The sequence below is a fragment of the Stegostoma tigrinum genome, chromosome 6 (genome assembly GCF_030684315.1).
Source record: "Stegostoma tigrinum isolate sSteTig4 chromosome 6, sSteTig4.hap1, whole genome shotgun sequence".
NCBI classification, from domain to species: Eukaryota; Metazoa; Chordata; class Chondrichthyes; order Orectolobiformes; family Stegostomatidae; genus Stegostoma; species Stegostoma tigrinum.
In genome coordinates, this window is record NC_081359.1 from 12,675,651 (window position 1) to 12,682,835 (window position 7,185).

Below are 7,185 nucleotides of genomic sequence, written 5' to 3' on the forward strand. Positions count from 1 at the left end.
CTAGTCCCAACACGGTTCTTGTGAAGTCCATCACAGCAGAACAGCTCCCTTCAACCCCAGTTAATAAAATGTGAGGCTGGACGAACACAGCAGGCCAAGCAGCATCTCAGGAGCACAAAAGCTGACGTTTCGGGCCTAGACCCTTCATCAGGGGTCTAGGCCCGAAACGTCAGCTTTTGTGCTCCTGAGATGCTGCTTGGCCTGCTGTGTTCGTCCAGCCTCACATTTTATTATCTTGGAATCTCCAGCATCTGCAGTTCCCATTATCCCTTCAACCCCAGTGTTGGTACTAATGCCTCTGCGCATTTCCCTTCCTCACCAGGAGATCTACTTATGCTGTGGGATTTCTATTTTGAATTAATTCAGGGGATTTGGGCATTTATTGCCAATCCCAAATTGCCCTTGAGAAAGTGGTGATGAGCTGCTTATTTGAACCACTGCATTCCATTTAGTGTAGGTACATCCACATGTTGTTGGGGAGGGAGCCCCAGGATTTTCCTGGATTGTTGGATTTTGGGCTTCATAACTTATTCGCTCATCTCATGGGGCTGAACCTTTTGGATGTAGCAATAGCAGGTAAGAAGGTGATATTCATGTAGTATCTCAGTTCAGAAAGCCAGTGAGCCACCGTGCTTGATGTGGTGATGTTTTCTTGAAATATACTTCAGGTAAAAGAAAAAAGTAATGATAAAATGATATATATTCCTTCAAAGCTATTAGGGAAATGGTGCACCCTGAAAAAAACTATGACCTTGGCAGACTAAGTCAAATTTGCCATGTTTGATTTAAATAGACTACAAAGGGAAATTGGTTCTCAGGCTTGTAGCGAAACTTGCCAAACTAGCTCAATTGAGAATGTTGTAGAAACAAGCCTTTAGCAGTCTCATCAACACAAAACTATCATGTTCAGATACTTCCTACACAATGCCTAAGCTCTGGGACTACTCGTCATCAATTTCCAACACCGTATCCAGCTTGAGGATTAAAAAAGTATAACTCATGTTTAAAATGGAATAATTTTGCAAAGATATGCTGTCATCAGAGAGGACTTCTTCAGTTCGACACATGGAGTAGTCACTCCCTGAAAATGATCAACAGAGAGTTTATACCATCACAGATTATAAAGCAGCAGGTCATTTAAAGGAATACACAGTTGAAATCCTATCCATTTCAGTGTAGCTTCTTCTGGAGTCAGTGCTATCTATATTGAGTGACATGCTCCACTAATGACATTTTTTGAAACCTTCCTTCACTCCAGTGATATTCTTCAAGCTATGAATTAATTATTCTGGTTTTGTGAACAATCACAATTCCAGCACACCACAAAAATGACATTTATGTTTTATGTGGATAAAGACAGAAATCTTATGCAGCTTAGCATTTTCAATAGGCTTTGATTCAGACTCACACAGTGGAACACCAATGTGAAGCATGTATTCATCTGACATAGGATGCAAACTACACATGATTTTGAAAGATTAAGTGATACTCCTTTGGGCCTTAGGGTGAATAAATTCTGCCAGTTTCACTCAATTTAGGACAGTTGTCACTTACAATTTGTGCTCGTGTGTCACTAAGAACTGGAATAATTTGAAAAAGACACTACCATTGAGCAAATTGTCTTTTTGCCATGGATATTGACCCAAGATATCACATGATGTGGAAATCTATGCCAGCGTAAGGTGGTCAACAAAATTGTCATAAGAACATAAAATATAGGAGAGTTCCAGATAAGTATCCAGTTTTCATAATCCAAAAGCTATCAGTACTATTTCATGACTGCACAGTAATCAAAAAGCTTGAGAAGTGGCATGTATGATGTTGTCCATTCATACATCACTAACAGAGAAAAACTGATTTTGTTACTCATATTCTGCAGAATGCCTCGTTGACGAAGTACAGCACCTAGTATATGTCAGAGGATCATTTCTGCAGTCGTGTCAGATGTGAGGGGCAGTCAAACTGCTTAACAGATTGAAATGGAAAAAGCAGAACATGATCAGTGGTTGTCAGTGGAGCTCACTCAACTTGAGCTGTAAAATTTGCTACACCACAGGATAAATTCACATTTAAAGCAGCCAGGATAGATTTCCCAGGGTACAGAGTGACATCAGCTGCAGTAAAGCCTATGCACAACAATTCTGAAGATATTCATGAATTTTTGACCCTGTCTAATGTGAGAGAGTTGGCACCCTTCCTCTGTTCTAATAATATTTATCACAAATTCATACCTAAGTATGTACAGAAGTGACGGGGGCCCTTTGAAGGCAACAGTGCAATGATACACAATAGGAATGAATAAACACACAGTAAACAATGTTAAATGTGGTAAAGATGAATATAGCAAATCAATCCATCAGTCCTTGGGCATTTCAACCCTGATGCAGAAATATATGTCACAGCAGATGAGGAGGAAATGGTCTTGGGGCTGTACTCTCACAGAAGGAAATAAATGATCAGTCGTTTATGTGTTATTCTATTTTTGGAGAATGAACACGAATGCTGTGTGGAGAGCAGGAAGCACCAGTGTGCATCTGCATTGTGTACATTGACATATCTATTTCAATGGAAGAATATTCACTCTCTTTGATTGTAACCAAGATCTGACAACATTGTTCACACATCACCTGGTCATTGACTCCTACAAATTTATGGATGGTCAGATCATTTTCATCAGCACAACTCTAGGTTCAGTTTCTTGCAAATACAGGATTTCATCTTGTATTCTAGTATCTTGAAAATGCTGGAGTCCATTGTGAAAAATTCAATAGCTAAGCACTAAGAAAACAGTGACATGATCAGGCTATGTCAGCATGGATTTGCAAAAGGAAAATCATGCTTGACACACCTACTGGAGTTTGTTGAGTGTGAAACTAGTAGACTTGATGAGGAGGAGCCAGATGTGGTTTTCTTGAACTATCAGATGGCTGTCGATAAGGTCCCAGATAAGAGATTAGCACGCAAAATTGAAGCAAAGGGGCTAGCGGATGCAGGCCAGCAAGGGAAACCAGTCCTGGGTGGTGGTCGGGTGCAGCAAAGCAGTCCTGGAAAAAACTTACCTCGGTGCAGGTGAGAGCCGCTATGGAGCAGACTTGAAGCTTGGAGCAGAGTGGTTGTTGGACTGGAATCTGGCGCGGGTGGTTAGCCCTCATGTGGAAGCCCCTGTGTTCAACTACTGCAATGTAATGTATATTTGTAATTTGTTTATTTAATTGTAATGACTACCCTTTTAACTATACCTTTCTGTAAAGTAATGCAACTACTTTTCTCTACTATTCTTCTTTTTGTATCTAAGACTTGTACTTAGGTATTTGTACCTCAGATAGTGTCATTTCAACCATCTTGTTTTTCCTACACTCCATGTGATAACAACAAAAATTTACCGCGCTGGTGATGTGCATTGGTATCATATATAATGCCACTGTGGGCCAACTTTCATGCAAACCTGTTACCAACTGATAGTGTAGTCACGAAAAGATGCTATAAAAGGTGAAACAGGGAGGTTCTGAATCATGTTCACAACTTCCCTGCACACCTCCATTGGCATTAAAATGAAACTTGAGAGCACAAAGGTGGCAATGGATTTTCAAAATTAAACTTCACTTGTAAATAATTCACCTTACATTAGTTTTACTTTTTTCACGTGAGAATCATTGTTTGTTTGAGACTGGCCTGGTTAGAGAGCTAAATATATTCATAGCTGGCATGCATTGATGGATGCAGGGGAATTTGTTGTGGATGAAACAAAGTTGTGTTTTTGTTCCCTATTCATTGAATATATCTGTTAGTAGATGGTCATACTCACTGCTCTCTAGAGCATGCAGGCTCAGCTGATCTTCCTTTCTATGCATTATGAAGACATTGTACAAGACCTCACAACACTGTTAACAGAAGTACTGTGGGTGAATACACAGTCCTGGAAGAGCACTGCCAGCCAACACCCTGAGAGGAATGCACATTGGGACAACACTGACACCATTCTCTTCCCTTAACTGACAGCTCCCAACACCAACTCCACCACCACCATCAGACACTGGAGGCAAAATGCTTTCCAGTTCACTTCTCCATGCCCTGAACCCCACCTTTCGTTCTCCTTTGAATATTGCTCTCCTTCCTGCATGTCTGAACACATTTCTTAACACACCCTAATCACCACATTGATTCATCCTTGTCAGTTCTGACTTGCTGCCTGTTCGCTTTCAATCTCCTGTTTCCCACCCTTGTACTGCAATGTTGCATAAAGCTGATCTTGTTGGTACCCAGACAATATTGATAGGTACACTTGGCCTGGAACAAGACATTCTAAACAAATAACACAAAGGGCCTCTGTACCTGAAATGTTAACTCTGCTTTCTCTCTACCAATGCTGCATTTCTCCAGCAATTTCTACTTTTATTGCCATGAAATTCTTGTCCATTGCTGATTTTACCTTGACATTTTTAAAAATTTTTCAAAGATGTTTTATGCCATTGGGTAATCATGGCATGTGAATGTATTACAAGCAGAAGACCATCATTGGCAGGCATATGGATTGATGTAGCTAGTATGCTACTGACTTCATTTTTTTTCATCAATGTAAAATTGAACATTTAGAATTTTGCATTCCACCTAATTCAATCGTCCTGCATTCCACAGTTCCTTAAATGTGCTTAAATGTTGCGGTAAATTATCCCCCCTCATCACCATCCCCCTACTGGCTACCACTCCTGACAGTGTTCAGTTGTTCTATTGATCCATATTTGATCAAGTCAGTCTGGTTACTGTTGCTACTCATTGTGATTAATTAGTTCACTCTGAAGTGGAATAACAGGAAAGGAAATAAACTATGAAAATTGCTAGAAGAAATATTTAGAATCATGCAGAAGACATTTTAAATGATTGAAGAAAACCTGATCCACCCATAGCAACCTGTGTCATTTGGACATAGATCTGATGCACAGGAAATATCAATATTTCCTTCCTTTTTCCATAGTTTGCCAGTAGGTTTGTCAGTTTCCACTCCAGACTGACTGATTTCAGTTGGTACCAAATTGAAGGAACATTGATCAACTGTGTTGTTCAAATCACTGACCATGTAAGTGCTTGACCAATTATCCCAACCCATTACAGTAAAACACGCCTGTCAAACCAAAAGTTACAGCGATGAAAATAAGTGCATACTTAAAGTCAATGTCAGTTATTAGCATAGTGTAATTTATCTACTTAATATTCAGAATGCTTTTCCTCTAACACTGTTTAAATTAATAGCTTCTTAATTTCAAGTTCAAATGCCTCCATCAATCTTTTTGTTTCACCAGTATAAATTAAGAAAAGTAACCTCATGTCTTTAGCTTGGTCTATGTTTCAAAACATAGAATCGTATCACCATTTGAAACAAGCCTCTAGACTTCCAGCACATATATTTCATTCAAGTGTTTTTAATAAATAAATAGACAAAAGCTTTGTGTTTACTGCATTTAACTTCAGTTTTTCCATGTCAATCACTCATAAATCATTACAACTCTAAATCTTTGCAGTTACTTACTTACCTCTGCATAATTTCATTTTGAAGGTAAGATTATAAAACCATTGCAGCTAAGATCCTTGTCATGTTAAACAGACACTCAACCCTAACATAGAATTCAATCAGTGTTCCTGCATTGTTACAGAATCAAACCCATGAAACTCCATGCCAGCCACACACTATGAATGTACTTGCATGAAACTGTCCACACAGGACAATAAGGCAGGTCACCACCAGCTTCTAAAGTGAAAAGTAGGATGGGCAACAAATGCTGGTTCATCCAGCGATGCCCATATCCCATGAATGAACCAACATAAAGCCTGTCATCTCATTCCTCAAAACAATCTAATGAAATCTACACTAATTTTACTGCAACACAAATATACCCTTGCTTGAAGACCTTCTTGGCAGTGTTGTTTTACCAAAGTCCTGTACATTCGTAACAAAAATTATAAGAAGTGCAACATCGAGGGCCGAAGGGCTTGTTCTGCGCTGTTTTGTTCTACGTTCTAATTTTGTAGAATTTCAATTTGTAGAATTTGTAGAATAACAATTTCTGCACTCTAATACCCCAGCAATAAATTTGGACATCCCCAAAAAATTTGGTAAGACATTTGACAAATAACAGTTTTTCCTCTGTAAACAATGTGACTTATCTGATAACACAGTGATTTTCCAAGTGGATTGTTAAATCTTCCAACATTACCCAAAAGTCAATGTGAGGCTGAGTGCTAATCAATCCTTGCCTCGTCTGGGATGATAGCATGCTTTTTGAGTCTTGGAGACTGCATTCATCAATGATCCTGATCTATGCCTTGTAGACAGACAGGAACTGGGGAATCAGATGTGAGTTAACTCTTGTAAAATTGCAAGCCTCTGATCTACTTCTGTAGTTGCAGTATTTTTATAAGTATTCCAGTCAATGACAGACACCAGGGTATTGATAGTGATGACTATCTCATTGAGCACCAAGTGGGGATGGTGCAGTTCCCCATTAGTGTAGGTGCTCATTGTGTGGCACAAAACTTATTTGCTCCTTATCAGCCCAAACCTTGGTATTGTCTAGGTCTTGCTCTGTGAGGATATGGACTGCTTCAGCATCTGAATTGTGCTGAATATTGGGTAATCATCAGTGAATAATAATGGAATGATGTAGGTTAGATGGGCTTCAGTTTGGTTTCACAGGTCGGCACAACATCAAGGGCCGAAGGGCCTGTACTGCACTGTAGAGTTAGAACATAGAACATAGAAAAGTACAGCACAGAACAGGCCCTTCAGCCCACAATGTTGTGCGACCATTGATCCTCATGTATGCACCCTCAAATTTCTGTGACCATATGCATGTCCAGCAGTCTCTTAAATGACCCCAATGACCTTGCTTCCACAACTGCTGCTGGCAACGCATTCCATGCTCTCACAACTCTCTGTGTAAAGAACCCGCCTCTGACATCCCCTCTATACTTTCCACCAATCAGCTTAAAACTATGACCCCTCGTGCTAGCCATTTCTGCCCTGGGAAATAGTCTCTGGTTATCAACTCTATCTATGCCTCTCATTATCTTGTATACCTCAATTAGGTCCCCTCTCCTCCTCCTTTTCTCCAATGAAAAGAGACCGAGCTCAGTCAACCTCTCTTCATAAGATAAGCCCTCCAGTCCAGGCAGCATCCTGGTAAACCTCCT